This window comes from Pinus tabuliformis, chromosome 3_2 (genome assembly GCF_031772625.1).
Source record: "Pinus tabuliformis cultivar Carrire ecotype Pingquan chromosome 3_2, CPIR1, whole genome shotgun sequence".
NCBI lineage: Eukaryota > Viridiplantae > Streptophyta > Pinopsida > Pinales > Pinaceae > Pinus > Pinus tabuliformis.
Genome location: NC_142302.1, coordinates 127,950,920 through 127,969,900, shown reverse-complemented (window position 1 = coordinate 127,969,900; position 18,981 = coordinate 127,950,920). Strand labels below are relative to the sequence as shown.

The window sequence follows — 18,981 nt, the reverse complement described above, 5'->3', positions numbered from 1 at the left end:
GACACTTTGAGTAGGAAACTGAAAACGGAAAGCAACAAAGGTACTCTTCTGGGCATCCAACCAACGATTGGACTAGAACCAATCAACCATGCCTTGTTTGCAGATGATTCTCTTCTCTTGGGAGGAGCTTTCACTAGAGTAGAAAAGGAATTCAATGGGACCCTGCAGAGCTTCTGCACCATTTCAGGAGCACTTATTAATAAAAGAAAAAGTGCAGTGTACAGTTGGAACACAGAGGAGCAAACCACACTTCGAATTGATAGAATCCTAGACTTTCCGGGCTATGCTTCCTGGGACAAAATTCAATATCTGGGACTGACTTTAACTCTGGGGGCAAACAAAGCCTCACTATGGAATGAAGCCATTAGCAAGATTAAAAGCAAGATAGCTGCATGGCGTGGGCAGTGGCTTAACTACGCAGGTAAGTTAATCCTCATAAAGTCCGTCCTTTCCTCTCTCCCTATCTATCAGGCCTCTTTCCTCCTGACACCAAAGGCAATCACGGATCAGATATCACAGCTACTCAGAAACTTCCTATGGCAGGGAGGCAAAGGAAATGAAAAGAAATTTCACTTAGTAAGTTGGGACAAAGTGAAAAGGCCAAAGCTGGAAGGTGGTCTCCAGATTAGAGATCCTGGAATGGCAAACATTGCTCTAGGTGGCAAAATCCTTTGGCAGCTCTACTCCAATAAACATCGCCCAGTCAGTCAACTCCTCCGGAATAAATATCTCAAAGGAGTCTCATTGCGAAATCTCCATGTAGATAGAGTTCCCAAAGGCATGCCGCTTTGGAATCTCTGTAGAAAAGGGCTTGTCACCTTCCAAAACCAACTTTACAGGGTGCTTGGAAATGGAGCAAATATCATGATATGGCAAGATAGAATCATGGGCAATTCCCCCCATGAACACACACCGGAGTTAGTTGATCTTCGTGGCTAGCTCTCACAACAAGGACTACACAGTCTAGCTGACATTTCTGTCTGGGACAATCATGGGATCTGGGAAGATTGGATCTTCCACAATCTGCCAGCACATTTACTACATCAAAAGCACCTTCTCTTGGACAAGTTGAAGGGCTCGACACCAATCAACCTCTGTGCACCAGATCTCTGGAGATGGGGGAAGACAGGGGTCTATACCTCTGCATTGGGTTATGCAGCCTTGCAACCTATGCAAAATCATGTCCTCAACCCCTCCGTCTGGCAACGCATAATGGACACTTATGGTATACCCAAAGTGAATTTCTTCACTTGGTTACTCATTCACTGAAAAGTGCTGACAGGAGAAAATCTAGCCCACAGAGGAATTATAGGGCCGCACTGGTGCATTCTCTGCAGATCGGCTTCCGAAAACATTGATCATCTCTTTGTAAACTGCGCCTTTGCACAATTGGTTTGGGCCCTCGATCTTCAAGGTCTAAATGCATCTGCCCCTAACTAGTGCACAGTAGTGGAACTCTTCTCCTCTTGGACTGAAAGGTACCCTAGGGCCCTTCGAGCAAATTCTCTGTGGAATCAGATTTGGTACTCCATTCCCAAGTTCATTTGTTGGAAGCTCTGTCTAGCCCGAAACAATTGGAATTTCAACAATGTATCGTCCTCTCCCCTATCGGTGGTAGCCAAAGCTAAGGCGGCCCTGATGGAGGTTCTAGGGAACTACCCCAGTAAGCTAGATGACACTCTCACAACTGAAGAGTGACGCTGGATGGGTACCCTTCTGGCCCGGGTTAACAAAGAAGTTCCTACTCGGCCCACATACAATCCTACTTGGTGCATCAGAACACAAGATGCTGAGTTCCAATCCTGGTGGAGGAAGCAGGGAAAGGTAACCGTTTTCTTCGATGGTGCCTCTAAAGGCAACCCAGGGATCTCTGGTGCTGGTGGTGTGGTCTACTCCCAGGATGGCTCACGTATAGATAGATATAGCTGGGGTCTAGGAAAGAGTACCAACAACCAGGCCGAAATACTAGGGCTTCTTAAAGGCTGCCAGATTGCCCAGGAACATGGTCGCACAACTCTCCAGGTCTTCGGAGATTCAGAGCTTTTGATAAAAACAATAAACTCAGATGAGCATCTAAGCAATCTGGCTCTCAAAAACACTCTTTAGAGGCTCCGGGGCTTGCTGAGTTTCTTTACCTCTTCCTCTTTCTTTCATATCCTCCGCACTTCAAATGAAGAGGCAGATATCAAAGCCAACAAGGGTTGCCATTTGACTCAGGGGTTTCTAAAAAGAAATGCAGATGAACCCGAGTGGATTGCCATCCCATAGCTTAACAACGATGCGCCAAGCAAAACATGACTTGAACAAATGTTGGATCACAACAAACAAAGGTCCAGATCCAACAATAACTGAACCAAATAGAACCTCTGACACTGATCATTGGAACAGATCAAGGGTCATTGTTAGGGAAAGAGTGCAGAAGCTAATGCAGTGGAGGGGTGGTTTTCTAGCAAAGAGCAGGTTTTCGGGCAGCATTAGTAGTGGTAAGTTGCATTACGAGCTTCGCTCCGATCCAACAAGAGGAGGACTCGTAGCAATGGCGGACGGTGGGAAAACAGTTTTACCGGGCGGCTAACCCCATGGGTGCGATACTAACCCGAATCACATGGGAACCATTGGAACTATCCAAAACAGATCAACGGTGGATATCCAACATGAAGGTTGGCCGATCGAAGTTCGGAGATCGACAAAGACAAGAGCTTCTACGACGGGTGCGGACCCGATGTGATATTGAGCTCGAAACTACAAAACCTAAAGTCCGAAGCCATTACAAAGTTGACCAATCGGGTTCGGGGCTGGGCAGAGCCAAGAGCTCTACGAAGGACCGACGAGCGCGAACCCGAAATGGTTATGCACAAGAGTCCAAAATTTTGAAGTCCGCCAGTTTGAATCGCATATCGGCAGCGGTGGTAGAGTGTTGCAAAGAGAACCGAGGAAGGTGCTGAACCCCGATGCCGATAAAGGCGGAATCTCGACAAAAGAGCCAAGACAGGAATACGCTTTGTGGGAAATCTCTTCATAACGATTTCCAAAAGCTTTTTGAAGGGTCGATGGCGTGGACCCAAATAGACTATGCATAAGAGCCTAAAAAAACTTAAGTCTGTCATCGCATATCGGCCATAGAGGTGGAGGGTTGCAAAGAGACCCGAGACTAAGCTGAACCCCGATGCCGATAAAGGTAATACCTCGAGTTTTGAGCCAACTGTTCCATGGCAGAAAACAAGAAGTAAACACCGACGAAAGGTTTAGTGGGAGATTAATATATATTCAATTTTAAAAGGCTCGAGTATAAAGAGACCTTATCCTTCGGGGGTCCGTTGCATCGCCAAAAGCCTGGGCCAGTGACCTGATACCGCATACAGCTTTCCTCTGATGCGATCGCTCGGGGATTTCTAAACGCTCCCTCTTGTGTTAAATGGCACTCCTTTGTATTCTTAAAGTGCCGATGCGAAGCACCTTTAAGTTCCAAAACCTTAAAGGTTTGTTAAGAGTTAAAAGACATATAGAGCTGGAAAAGCCTTGTAATTTCGGTTGATTAGGCCACGGCCCAACCGTTGACCCATAATATACTAAGCGTTTTAGTTAAAAAATAAAATAAAATTCAAATACAAATAAAACTTGATATCTTGATTAAAAAGTAAGAAGTAAAAAAATCTATTGAATCATACGAGGTCCTAGGATACATGGTTTTGCACAGTTTTCTTTTACTTTTCATTCTCTATTTAGTGAGATTGAATGTCAATCCTCAAGCAAGCACAGTTTTCTTTTACTTCTCACTCTATTTAGTGAGATTGAATGTCAATCCTCAAGCAATCATTAAGTTCAATAGCAGCGGACTCTCAAACCCTCAATGTTCACTATGCAAATGGAGATGCATGAAATATTCAAGGAGATAAGCTTATTTTCTCATCAAGGTGAAAGTGACATACCTTCATCCTAACAATATGTTTTTTTAATATAAATTCTAATTTGAGTTTAGACAAATTTTAAATCTTCCTCCTATATTTTTTTCACAATCACTAGTGAATATTTTTATTATAAAGGGCTCTAGCAAAATTTGAGAGAGGAATTACAAAAATTTCTTGTTACCGGATACATAGAGAGGTGGGTAGACTAAGTATACTGTATGACTGTCATACTATGACACAAAAAGAACTGAAATTAATTAGACACTAAAAGACCAAAAATTATGTAGGATCTAAACTGCAAATGACACATAACAAAAATCCACACATTAAAATCCCATGAACAGAGGGTTTGCAATTTATTTTGTTATTGACTGGATTGCCATTGTGTTTCTAAGAGAAGGCTCACTACTAGGAGAAGACAGAAACCCTTGTATATGGAATCAGATGGATAATGGAAGTGGACAGAGAGCTAGTTTCCTTTCCATACACATCAAGTAAGAAGCTTGAGAACAGAGCTCAAATAAGACTTCCACAAAGGACTCGTTTACAGATCACTGGTGGAGCACTATGCCACAATGGTCTCATAAAATCCCACTGCTGCACTGCATATAATTAGCTAAACAAGATATCTCTAGAACTAATATATTCAATGATGCTAATTATTTGATAGAGCAAGTTTGGGAACTACAGAGTCTTGCGATGAAAGTCAAATTGAATTAAAATATAATCCCTTTAAAAGTACCATAGACTTGTGAAAATCCCAACTATATTGAAGTTGAACTTATAGTTCCACGGTCCATGTACAGTGGAGATAAGAAGACCAAAAAATATAAAAATCCAACCAATATAGCATATCACAAGTCAACCAATATAGCATTAAATAATGAAATGCAGAAAATTTTGAGTATAAATATATGAATAAATAGTTTTACGTTTTCGCTACTAGTACAAAATTTGACTTTATGAAACTTGAAATACTTTTTGGTTTTCTCCTTATAAGTTATAAGTCAACTCTGTTTGTTTTTTTTCCCTGATGAGTCGATTATCTTCAGCTTATGCAATTGACAAGCATAACTTCTCTCTAGTCAGATAATGCTTATTCCTTTTTTAAGGTTTGTTTAGGCAACCAGGTTACTCTCCAGAGTTATAATTTTTTCTTTATGTATGTTGCTTGTTTTTCTTTGGTTTAAAATTTACAGTGTGCTGCAATGTTGATCGATGAAGTCAAGGCTGAGGCTAGAATGGCCAAAGAAGCAGAGAATAGTTAATAAGATTATAATATCAATATTAAGCTAGAGTAATATAAATTACAACACCACAAGTGCTAGAAAGTTCAAGCAAGGTAAAGTTGGGCAAGATTGACCTAGAAAATGAAGCACAAAATGAATATGCAATACCAATATGATATATGGGCTCGAAATGTAGAATGGTTAAATTGGACTTGGCTAAAAGGAGCTCAAAAGAGGGAGCCTGGAGCAGCAATGTATAGATGAACAGAATGAGAGCATAAAAATGTTGCAAGAATCCAATGGGATTTTAGGACAGCGAAAGATAGGAGAGGAAGTTGAAAAATGCTACATGAAAACTTTAATCAAGTTCTCCATGGCTGCATTTATTTGTAAATAACTGAAAAATTAATTGTATTAAGGTCTAATAATTGAACTATGCCAGATATTGTCTAAGACTCTAAACTATAAGAAAATGATTTTGCTGCTTCATGCTTATGATCTGGAAATTATTGTATGTTTTATCAATTTCAAGAGGCAAGAGGCAGTGACAGAGTACAGTATGCATGTTATCTGGTGATAAAGAGTGACAAACGTAGATATATAATAAAAGTAGTGAAGTTGTCTCTACAAGTACAGACTACTGCATGAATGATGATACAAATTACAAAAAAAAAATCGGTAACCTGTGTTCTTGTCGTGAGTCAATAATATCCTAATGCCAACGAAGTTGCAGCAACAATAACAGCTAAAACCTACAGTCAACGGAGTTGCAGCGACCTCGACAACAAACAGTGAATGTAGTTGCTGCGAGCTTGCGACTCGTGACTAACTATAAACAGGTTACAGGCTTACAACACCTCACAGGCTCACACGACAGTGGGCACGGAGCCCGGGCAGGCACAGCCACGCAGTCAGCGACTAGCAATGACTCCGACTCGTGAATAAGGAAGCTCGAGCCTTGCACAGCTCGCACGCTGCCGGCCCCTGTGTGCGACCAAGAAAACTAAACACACAGTGACACATCACACAAGTTACAACTTACAACTCGCAAGGTGTCGCTGCAGGCTGCAAGTTTGCAAGACGCAGACACTCGGTCGTGAGTCGTGACTAACTGTAAACTCCATAGAGTCATGGACCACACCGATCTCCTCACAGTGCACACTGCACAGCCCAAGCAATACAAACGCACTCACAGAGTCACAAATCATGATTCACCGCACTCACGCTCTGCTCGATAGTCGATTGACTCGAATGACAGCTTGTGCCAAATCCTTAGAGCGACATGGTTTATAAAGGAAAAATTTGGGGGGAACAGCGTTGCAGAAAAGTAGTATGCGCCCATGGTTTTTCTCGTAAACTGTTAAATAAACCCTTGCAAACCCTAAGCTCGAACCTCAATTTTTTTTTTCAAATTTGATCAAATTCGCGTTTAGGTTCGCCTTTCAAGTTCGCCGAACCTGAACGAATTTCAATTTTTTTTTGGGGTTCGCCGAATTTCGAATCTGAACCTTCAAATTCGGCGAACTCTGTGACATAGTCCATCAGCGTTGTCATAGTGCAAGGCCTTGACTAACAACGCCATCTCTTCATGAGATCATGAGCTACAATGCTGGCGAGACCAATGATTCATAAACACCTTCAATCATTGTCTCTCAAGGTACATACCCACCTGGGTGTTCATTGAGTATGACCTTCTAGGACTATTCTTGTCTTGGGTTCCCAACCTTCAAAGAATATCGGTTCCCTTTCCTACTCCTGTCTTGGATGCCTACACATCCTCAAAGAGTATCAGATGCTAGATGATTACCCAATCCTCCTATTCTTTCTTTCCAAGTGAAGACAAGAATGCTGTGTCTACATTTCCATTCATAGCCTTAATCTAGACTTACGGCTGTTAGTCCTGGTCTAGTGACCCATGAAATGGAGAAACACAATTGTCACTCCTTTGCATCAGGGGAGATCCAAAAATCCCTCTTGATCAAGGCCCTGTCAGAGCTCCCTCTTAACTAGGGACTCTTTCCTTCATCAGCAACTTCTTCGTGGGTTCGTTAGCTGATTGATTTCCTTCCTTTCTTTGATGTCATGAAGTCTTTTTTTGAACTTCTTCTAGGTAGGACACCATCCATCGATCACTTGTTAAAATTTGGGTACCAGAGGACAAGTGGTTCCCTAAGGGTTTGATCTTTGGCCTAGGGAAAAGTGTCCAAATTTATTTTTTACTTTTCTCCTAAAGCGACTTTATAAGTGCTAAAGTCAATTTAATTTAAAAGTGACTTTATAAGTGGTAAAGTTACATTCTAATTTAAAAGTGACTTTATAAGTGGTAAAGTTACATTCTAATTTAAAGATGACTTTATTAAAGTCAATGAAGAATTAGAAAGTGAAAAAGTGACTATGGAAATAAAAGGCTAAGTGGGTCTTTATTTAAGTGGGTGAGTTAAAAAATACAAAGTGAGAATTAAATGCACATTTATTCTCATCCCTAGATCTAAATGAATCTCAGCCATTAGATCTTAGGGTAACCCAAAAGGTCATTTAGAGAATAAAAGAAGAGAAGAGGGAAAAATCAATTCATTCTTTCATAAGCATTTGAAAGAAAGAGAAGAGAGAGCAAGGAGAAAATTTCTGAGTAGTGAGGAAGTGAAGGAGAGCAACGATAAGACATTTCAGCAAGTCTGGGCAGCAACATTTATTGGTACGCATCCCAAGGCAAAATCGTACAACAGGAGAAAGGCACAGATATCGAGGAAGAGGGACAACACAAAAATCAAGGAAGAGGGACAGCAACATGGCACGAATTTCAAGGCTAATTTGGGCACGAATTTTGAGGCACTCATATTGCTGAAATCCATCCGGTCCATACAACAAGTTCTGGGCACGTTTTTCGAGGTTGGCCGTACAACATTATTGTTGTTTTATTGCTGGAAAATTTTTGTTTTGGCTGTTTGTTGATTGGCACGATTTTCGAGGCAGAGTGCAAGCACGAAAATCGAGATAAGTTGTAATTTGTGGTTGCTAGAATTTTTACTGTGTATTTCAGTATCTCTGTAAAAACATTTTTCAGAAATAAAGAAGAGCTCTCAAACTGGTTTTCCCAAAGAGTTGTAGGGGGTTTTTCCAGGTCACATTGACCAAAAATCACTGTGTTATTTTCTGTGTGTAGCTGTCATAATTTTGCTGTGTTTTATTTCTGCAATTTCAACAGTTGTGAAATCTCTAAATTTGTGTTTTTAAAAGAATATTGTCATTTCCAGATTTTAGAATTTTTATCATGCCTGGATTTAAAACTAAATGCATGGAGTGATAAGGAAAACTGATAACTGGAGTGGGGGTTGAAATTTCTTCATCACTTTCCTTCCTGGTTTGTCATGTCATTGCTTCCTTCGTGGAAAGTGTCTTTTTTGCCATACATCAGGTTTCGTCATCTGTCCATGCTTCGGAATACTCTTCTCATGGATGCTTGTTGTACTTGCTTGTTTACATGCTTCGACCTAGTAGCCCTTCATTTTGATATTGCTTCAACATTGCTCTTTCTTTTGTTGGATGGCTTCTTCATCATGACATCTTTGTAGAGTAGAATTAATTATTTGCATCTTTCATATCTCCAAGGCCTTCATAGGTGTCAAGGGTCCTTCCTTCCTTTGTCAGAGTTGTCCTGCCTTCTTTCGGGAGATATCTTCAAAGTATTTTATCAAATAGTGATTCTCGGTGATCATGGTGTTCCTCACATGCTTGATCTCTTTCTTCATTTGCTCCTTCTTAGGTAGATAGGTCAACCATCTTATGCTTCTTGTGAGAGCATTTCTTCCTTGCTTGTTTCCTGGACTAGTCAGCATTTCTTCTTGCTTCGTAGTCAACAATCTTATACTCCTTATGTGAGCATATTCTTTTGTTGACCTTCATTGCATTATAGTACATGCCTTCGAACATGTTCTTGGTGAAAGAGATTCTTTCATACTGATCAGGTTATAGAATTATTCCCATGACTCAATAATATACAAATGACTAAATTCTGATGCATACATACCCCATCTTGGTTCTCCTTTGATCATCTTAGCTTCATTTGGTTGTCCTTGGTGTGGCCTTTCTTGCTTCATCTTAGCTTGCCTATATATCATGTTTTTCTTATATCCCATGAATGGGATTCCCAATGAGACATCTGCTTTGGTTCATGAACCCTATTTTGAAGATTCCATCATAGCATCTTTAGAGACCCTTGCCTTGCAAATTTTCCTTTCCTTTTGATGATGGAGGTCTTCTAAGATTCTTAATCATGATCAATTTTCTTTCATCGTGGATGAGGTCCTATACTAGGTATGCTTCTTCTACATGAATATCTTGAGCTATATCTGCCATGCTCCTATATTCTAGAGGATATTTCTACCCATGCATTTTTATTCTTATTATAAATGCTACATCTTCATGAGTATCTAGAACTCTATGTACATCATGCTTCTAGATTCTAGAGGATGGTTCTAGCCATGCAATATTCCTACATGCTCCTATACTACTCAAAAACTTGAAAGAAGACTAGAAGTAAATAGTTTGACTTAGTCATAGTAGAGATCCGAAGGATCTTCCTTCTTTTGCTTCTTTTCTTCTTCTTTCACCTCTTGAGTCATGTGAGCTTCTTCCCTCTTTCTTTTGTTGTTGTTGTCCTTCTTAAGCTTAGGACAATTCCTTTTGTAGTGTCCATATTCTTGACATCCAAAACATTGGATTTTGGACATGTCTTTGTTGTTTGTTCTTCGTGGACCAAACTTGCCAAATTTACCCTTTCTCTTGGCCATGGTAGCAAATGCTTGCTCCTTTGATCCCACATCTTCTTTTGCCTTGAGTCTGGTTTCCTCTGTCCTACATAGAGACCACATTTCACTGAGAGTGGTTGCTTCCTTCTTGGCATATATGCTTGATGTGAAGTTGCCCCAATCCTCAGGTAGAGCATTGAGTACTACAATGGTCATTTCTCTGTTAGGCATGACTTCCCTAAGCTCTTGAAGTTGATCTCTCATTTCAGATATTTTCATGAAGTAGGGAGCTATTCCTTCCTTTGTTATCTTCATCTTGTATAATTCATTCCTCAGAGATATCACTTCTCCAATTGTGGATACCGATAATAGCTCTACTAGCTTATCCTAAATTTCTTTTGATGTCTCAAATTTGGAGACATAGGGAATGAGAGAGTCTTTGATTGATTCAATTAGAATCCTTTGAGCTCTTGTCTCATCCTTATTGTACTTGGTTAAGGCTTGAGTTTGTTCCTTAGCAGGAACAATGATATTCCCTTTGACATGTTCTAGGAGTTCATTCTCCTTGAGAAGTAGATCAATCCTCTTCTTCCATGCAAGAAAGTTATTGGTACCTACCAATTTATTTCTTTCCTTACAAAAAAACATTGATGTATATTCAGAAGGAGACATGTACTTACTTGGTCGATTTTGAGATGTAACAGATTTGCTTCCTCCTTGAAGACTTGATGGCTTGCCTTCCTAGGATCTTGATGTTCTTCAAGTTGCCTTCTTCAAGTGGACTTGCTTGATGATGAGATTTGCTTGATGACTTGTAGCTTGATGTAGGTCTTGGTTCAATCTGCTCTTCTTTGTAGGTGCCTTTATGTAAGGCTCTTCTTCTAGTTTTGTAGACCTCCTTGATGAATGATGGATTGTAGACCCTTGTCCTTGAAGTGATTGAGGCTTCTAGGCTTGATGCTCGACTTTGTAGATGCTTCTCCTTGATGAGTGTTCTTGAGTTGCCCTTTCCTTGATGTGTCACCTTAGCTCTCATACCATGTTGAAGAATCTTAGGGCAAAGTAGTGTAGTGTGATTATTCGTTACTTGATAACAATTTGTGGAGTATTTTTACTTTTCCTTATTAGCTTATTCTTCTTCTTCTTCTTATTAGTGCATATGTGTGTACTTCATCAAATTGCTACCAAAACATAAAACAAGAACACACGAAGTTGGCTCTCTGCCAGGGCCAAAACCTCTCTTCTCTTGAGAGGAAAACCCTTGAGTGAATTTCTCTTATTGAAGCTTCTATTGATCAATGCCAAACCCTAGACCCCTGACAAGAGTATCCTCCAAGCACAAGTCAAGTCCTTCCTTCTTTCTGCACCTTATTCCTCGACACTTCTCCTGGCACTTCGTCCTCCTTCCGGCACTTCGTTTTCCTACTCCTTGGTGGTAGGCTCTCTTATGCTAGTTCTAGAAGAGATGTACCTACTCACATAGGATGATGCTTTTCTTCTCTTCACCAATCAAGCTTCTTCTTCATGTAAGATTGCAGACTTGATGTGGCAGCACTGCAACCCTAAACCTCACATGTGTGGGAGGTTTCGTGGTGTATTTGGTTCATTTCTCCTTCGTATGAAAGAGTCTCTTCTTCGCTCCAAGGAGAGGCTTTATCGGCCTAAGTTTCAAGCCCAAACAATGAGAAGTATGGCACTGTTATATTGCTGTTGATATGTCCACAGAAAGCCCTCCTTTTCTTGCACGTGTGACTACGTTTCGCCCTAGAAACAATCCTTCAATCTTCGCTTGGACTTCTACCTCCTTCGCTGCACTAGAGGCTCTTTATCTTCGGCTTGTCTCACTCTAATCTATGCTCCATGTCTTCGCTTATTTCAGAGATCCTTGAATGCATTATAGAGGAGTGGACAACCTCTATATATAGAGGTCTGTCCCTCCATTTAAGCTGACTAGAAGGCCGACTTGTCACCTTGTTTGTAGGCCGACTTTGAGGGTTGTTTGGAGGCCAATTTGTTGAGTAGACTTTGGATAGTTTCTATGGTGGTGTAGTATGCTTGAAGGGGCTTCTTGATGGTGCCTTTGCATAGGAATAGACTTGACTTTGCTTGTAGGGCTTTCTCTTTGACTTTAATATATATTTATACATGATGTAACATGCCCTTAAGGTCTTCAACATAATTCTTTTGACTCTTTGACTCACTTATAGCACTTTGACATGTGCGAGACCTACTTCAATGAGCAAGAAACTCGTTGACATATATTATAAAAATAATATTTATTTTCTTGAATAAGTACAAATATCAAAATTACATTTATGAAGACCGAACCTAGTTACATTTCCTTCAACAATGAGCACACTCGAGTCTTTCTAGCCTGAGTCAAGAAGATGAAGAAGGGAAAGTTTGGCAAGTCCAAGAAGCAAGATATGTCCAAGGCGCAATGTTTCAAGTGCCACGAGTTTGGACATTACAAGAGGGACTGCCCAAATCAACAAAACAATAAGAGAAAGGATAGAAGTGAAGCTCATGTAGCCGACGCTGTGGGAGAACCAAAGAAGAAGGCAAAGAAATAAGAAGTGAAGGATCTTTACTACCAAAGAAGGTTCACTAACTTCTAGGTTCTCTATGAATTTTTTCTTTAAGTTGATATGTTATGCATAAGCATCATAGGATAGAAGCATATGGTAGTAACATGTTTGAAATTTATGATTATGTTGCTTAGTAGAGATCATCTAGGATAGAGTGTTGGACCATTTTGCATAGTGTACATCCTGATATTATCTAACTTTATGTTAGAGTTTGTCATCTTGCTAAAATGGATCACCAAGATCCGAGAAGAACCATCATTTGGGTGTCCTTGGGAAAGGCACCGTGACAAAAATGGAATGTATTCTAGGTAATGTGGAATCACGCTGGTAAAAAGGGATGAAGGATTGCAATGGGTCAGGATAGAAACCTTTTGTGAGATATTTGAATAGCTAGATGATCGGATGAAAGCATAGGAATGCATGCTAGATGTAAAACTTTGGATAAGATTCACATGTGTAGAATCTTGTGGAAAGATGGTTATAAAGTATGTATATATGATGCTTGAAAAGAATAGAATTTGACTTGAGAATGTATAAAAGGTTAGGACTTTCTCTAGAATATGTAAATGATTATCATCTAGTATAGTCTTCGGAAGAAAAGTTGTAACTTGCTAATCAAGTTCGATCCTTGGGCACTCTGATGCATGAAAGAAGTATCAAGTGGAGATGGTCAATGAGGGTGTTGATGGTATGAGAAAGTCACCATGGTGAAATAAGTCTATTTCATTTATGGCTTGGTTATCTGGTTAACATATTATTTTTTTTGGTTATCGGGCAAATAATGTTGCAGGAATAGACGACAACAGTTGAGGCTAGTTCAACTACATGGACGAAGAATGTTGAGAGTGTGTGGTACCTGGAAATTGTAAAGTCAAGATGAGTCCATCTTGAGATTGAAAGGGTAGTTGTATGAGATAACCTGAAGGTCAAGGAAGATCACTTTCATGATCAGATTGAAGATTGAAAAGGCTCAATGCAATGCCTTCATGATTGAAGAAGAAAGTGATGAGCAAGTAAGATGACCTGGATCCTGTCACAAGAACGAAAGAGTGGAAATGGCTCCATGATACCTCGAAAGAAAACAAGTGATGCAAAAGAAAGAAGGAGCCATGTAGCTATAAAGATCAAATAGCTGATACTCTCATGAAGACAAGCAGTGAGGCTTGTGATGTTGGCTTCCATTATTGGAAGGAAGGAATCTCCTTTGGTTTGAGAGGGAGCAAAAGGAGTCTTCGTGAATAAGGAGCAAGGTTCTATTCTCAAGATTAAGGGAGAATAGGGATGTACTCTCTAGTTGAGAGGGAGTGATGATGAACATCATGTGTGCATTCTTCTTTTCAGGTGATGAAGAGAGAATGGCAGAGGATTGGATAAGCATTTGTGGTTTCCTTAAGAAGGAAAGGACTGACACTCTTTGGGGATGAGACATGAATCCAAGAGAAGAGTGGTCAAAGAGGAACGATATTCTTGGAGGACTCAGATATGGAGATCTGAGATAAGAATCGTCCTAAAAGGACATATCTTGTGGACATTTAGATGGAGTATGTACCTTAGAGAAGTAGTGTGGTATCACACATAAAGCCTCCCAACATAATGCTCTTGAATAAAAGAAAACCTTGTCCAGTTAGGCCTCAGGGACAATGCTGGTTATAATAATGATGCTTATAGTATGGCTTATCAATCTGACTCTTCTTGAGAACTCTTCAGTTTGAGATATGATGTTGTATTGGTTGTACAATTATGAATACCTCCCTAGTTAAGAGGGAGTGTTGAGAAATGTAACTAGTTTTGGTCTTCATAATTGTTGTACTCATTTCAATATGTATCCTATGTAACAAACAAGAAAAAGAAAAATTATTATTATTAAAGCATGGGTTTCATTCTCATTATTGATGGTATTCTAGGTAAAAGCATGTTGTTCGTGCTTCTAGGGTTTGTTAGGTCTTAGGATTTATTGTCTTGAGTCAAAGGAGTCAACATCATGTTTATAAGACCCTCAAGGCAATTTGTAATTGTAAAAAGAATTATTTTTTAGTCTAGAAAGTCCTGGAATCTCCAAGAGTACAAGTCGGCCCTGGGATCCTCAAGTTGGCCTAAAGGAGGGAATTTGACCCCTTGAGAAGGCTATATAAAGAGCAGTTCGACTTCATTTGGAGACACTCTCTCACAAGTTCGATCATCAAGAAAGAGTTCGATCTATAGCTAGGAAGGAGTAGAAAAGGAGGGCGAAGGTTTGGAAGAAGTTGGGAGGCTGAAATTTCTTGTATTTGGGCTCTATCTCTCTCACATGTGCGAAATTTTAGAGTTTCCGTGTTTCAGGAAGAAGCCAAAGTCGCTGGTCTAAGTTGCAGTGGGACGAAGTGTAGAAACTTGTGGCTGGGCGGGAGGAAACTCTGTCTAGAGCTTAATGACCTTAGGAGAGCTGTCTTGCGCTTGGAAGGTCCCAGAAGGAGGTGGTATTAGGGTTTCTTCAGGAGCTGCAAGGCGGAAGTTGCAGGTCAAAGTTGTAGGTCGAGTATCGGTGTTGTAGATGGTAGGTTGAAGTTGCAGTGTGTAGCAGTTTGGTGCAAATTCAAGAAGGACTTGAGGAAGGCTGAGTTGGTACTGGGAACTTGATCTAGGGATTGGGTCTTTGTATCTCATTTGAAACAGATTCTAAAAAGAGAAGAGTTTCCGGGTTTTCCCCTTGGAGGGGTTTTGCCCTGGTTGAGAACCTATATCTGTGTCCTCTTTTGTTGTTGCTATTTCTTGATATTATTTGATAAAAAGATCTAACTAAAAGAACATAAAGAAGATTAAGATTCACAAGCAAGTATCGAGGTGAAATAAAATAAGTTTAATAAGCTGCGATTATCGATTTTCTAACAAAAGGAAAGATAAAGGAATAGAGGAAATGTCAAAGGAAAAGATAAAGGAATAAAGGAAATGCCAACTTTTACTTTAAAAATTTAACATTACCATTACTTGCCAACGTTTTTGGTCAATCCCTTCTATAGAGAAACTAAATTTTTCAAGTTGGCGGTGTCCAAAAATACCCTCTTGACCGAGTTGGTATAAATGGCCCTCTGAGCTGAGCAATACGCTGAGTTGATATGGTTGTTGGTCAACTCGGTCGAGTTGAATCAAATTGCTTTCCAAAACAAGCGTGCACCATGCCTTGGAATCTGTGTAATTGTATATGATGATATCTACCTACATTGAGATTTGTGTCACTACATTGGGATCTGTGACAATATACTTGGATGATGACATGGACACCACATGATCACAAATGTGTCCACAACAGCGTTATGTGCACTTTGCATCACATGGAGTACACTTGGACATGTTATTGTTGCTATTTCTTCATTTCTCTTGCACATGAGTGCCCCCTTCATTCGACCTTTTTGCTACATGTGGAAGTCATTTGATGTATTTTGAGCTAGTTTTCTCCTACACTTGTGAACACTACTAGGCACCTTTTTGCTCTCTTCTATTCACACGTGCCTCTGGATCCTTCTAGAAGGGGTGCTTTTGGTTTAATTGACCTTATTAACATATGCATGAAGTTTCTACAAGCTTCTAGAAGGGGTGCAATTTTTCTCTCCTCCCTATCCAGACGTGTGTAAGGGTTTGTTGCATGTTTTGAGTAGTGAGTTAATGGGATGCTCATGCTTTTTGACTCGGGTTTGTTGCATGTTTTGAGTAGTGAGTTAATGGGGTGCACATGATTTTTGGCTCTTTGACCTCACATGTGTAGAAAGTTAGTTAACATTCCCTCACTTTGAGGAGGGTGCCCTACCTTTAAGGAGTTGGTTATCATTTCCAGTGGTTTGAGTTCATTGTTTCATCTAGCCCATGGTTTTCATAGTGGCCCATGGTAATGGAGGCCTCTCCCTACAAAATGAGGGCGCTCTTTTCATTTTTGTTTGTTGGAAATAAAGTGGAGAAGTCTTCTTTCTCATTTTGAGTGTGTCTTGGTTATTTCTGTGGCAATTGTTTTAAATTTTTATAAGAAAATATAGTGGATTTCAAAAAGTAAAAGGCTATAATTTTTATAAGAAGATAATAGAGTAGTGGATTTCAAAAATAAAAGGCTATCACATAGAGGACTTCCAAACAAACAATGTATGGTTTATTTTTCTATCTTGTTTCTTAAAGTTTATCTAAGCTAGATCTAGTAGTGTTAGAGATGAATGTCATGAGGCTTTATTTATTTGCTATAGGTCTAATTTAATATTTTAGTGGCACCTAGGATTTGGTTTCTATTTCTGAACTAACCTCCCTTTGAAGTGTGCAAGCTTCAATATCTTTAGCTTGATGCTCTTCCAGCATTCCTTGGATGTTGGAGGACTTCAAATTCATTCCTTGGATGTTGGAAGACTTCAACAAATTCGTTGAAGAGGATATTGCCAAGGGTTTCTAATACCGCATAGCCCAATGGTAAGATTGTTCTTTCATGTGAATTGTCCAGCTGTCTTTAAAACTATTGTTTCCATTTTATTTTTTGCAATAAAGCAAGCTAGGGTATCAAATTTCATTTTCAGAGTTTGGTTGCTCCACTCAAGTCCTTTTTTGAACTAACCCTTTCTTAGATCTTGCAGAGACTTGAATCCACATTGCAGCTCTATCTCTCTGTTATTGTGTTTTTAAAGTAAATCGACCTGGTTATATGGTGTGATTTGATTTTTGGTCTTCATTCTCATGACAATTTACACAAATCCTCACTTAATTTATCAACTCACTCACTAAGGGTTTTATTTTTCTAAAAAATTTGGATGCATGTTAAAAATTCTGTGGTAATATTATGCAAAACATATTTCTTGTCAAATGACTTGGCATAGACCACCATATTCTTGCAAAGATTTGGTTCATTCATGCTCCTAGTTATCTCATGAGTCTGATTGATTCAAGTATCTGTGGAGTCATTTGTCATTTCTTCAGCTCTGTTTTAGTAATTGTCAACTTGTCATTTGAACACGTGGATTTTGAGCGAACTATAATCATTTGTAAGACACTTGGGCATAACTAATGCACATCTAAGGGACACATTTTTAAGTGCTCACCATCTCATTCACTCACTGCTGGCACAATTGCTTCAGCATTTGAAATCATCTTGAACAGTTCACCAAACTGAATTTGGGATAAATTCTGGAAATTAAAATCTTCATGGTTTACCTGAATGCCGATAACAGTTCTAAGACTGCTGTGTGAACGGTTTGGGTATTAAAAGTTTCATGGTTTAATGTCAATGTTCTCATTATGCTCTTGGTTGGTTAAAGGATCACTAGTTTAATTCTGGAAAATCTGAAGTAACATACTGTATTCAACGACTTATATTACATGTATTCATGATCTTTTTCTTAGATAATGATGGGATGCTGATATGTGTTGTAAATCTGATTTAATTAAAAAATAGATGCTGTCCAGCAGCTTGCTAACAGTCTGGGAGCATTTATATTCATAGTTACGGGTTTTTCTTGCACAATGTGGACTGTTGGCATTTCTAGTAATTTAAATTTGTAAATCCTTCCGCTGCTATTCTAAGTTTTCATGAGCATAAATTAATTTGTAACTTCATCAAATGATTTGGTACTTTTAATACATGGGAATCCACTAACGTAGTTGTGAATGTGCTTTAAAAGGTCATTTAATCTGTTTTCTAAGTGGATTTGGCTGGGTCTCTCACTGTTTAAGACAACAGCAAACACAATTCATATATGAGCATGTTAGTCTCATTGTTTTAAGGTGGACGAATTTTGATGTTACACATAACAATCATTCTGATTAAAATTAGATCTTTATCTTGCTGGTCCTAAATGTAAGCAACACAGCTTATTGTTTATATGTTGGACGAATTTGTGCACATGTTGAGTTCAAAGGCCGAATGTCTTCACCTATTTGCTAGCAAATTTTGAAGGTGTTTTTGTGGATTCTCTCTCATATGTTATGAGTTGATTATGATTCCCAATTTTGGATTTTTGATACCTTTGCTGCTATAATAATTCTTTCAAGCATTTGCTCACTGTGTTATGATTTGTTTTTGATCTGTAAACTGCTGTGGATATTCCATTGGACAATTAATCACAATGCATCAATGAAAATATATTAGAAAATCTGAAATCTACACTATGAGGGTTTATTTCTCCTTAGATTTCTGGATATGTTAATTTCTGTTTATTGCATATGCATGCAGATTATAACTATGTTGAAAATTAAGAACAATGAAATAAGACTCACAAACTACAAATTAACACGAGATATAATCTGGGAAACCCTTTTGAGAGAAAACCTAGTTGGAAGGTGAGGCTATTTTGCTCTCTTTCTTTGAATGGAAAATGGACGTAGGGGCAAAGAAGTGAGACCTGTGGCTCATGGGCTCCTACAGTGCACAAACCCTCTCTATTTTCTCTCTCTTTATACAACTTTTGGCTACTGTGCTAATCTATGGAACAAAATGCATTCAAATAGAGTGGAACCCCTTTTCTTCCTAGTGGCTTGCCTATAACATAGTCCGATAGCGTACTAG

The 18,981-nt window shown here is 39.2% G+C and overlaps 1 protein-coding gene across 1 annotated transcript in view; it reads left to right on the top strand.

The window, feature by feature from the left end:
- EMB2191 (Cytidine/deoxycytidylate deaminase family protein) overlaps positions 1-18,281 on the top strand; it is a 118,095-nt gene extending 99,814 nt beyond the window's left edge. Inside the window, exon 3 of the mRNA XM_089415913.1 lies at positions 16,746-18,281. The gene's annotated coding sequence lies outside the window, so the exon portion shown is untranslated. The remainder of the gene's footprint in view (positions 1-16,745) is intronic.
- The last annotated feature ends 700 nt before the right edge of the window (positions 18,282-18,981 follow it).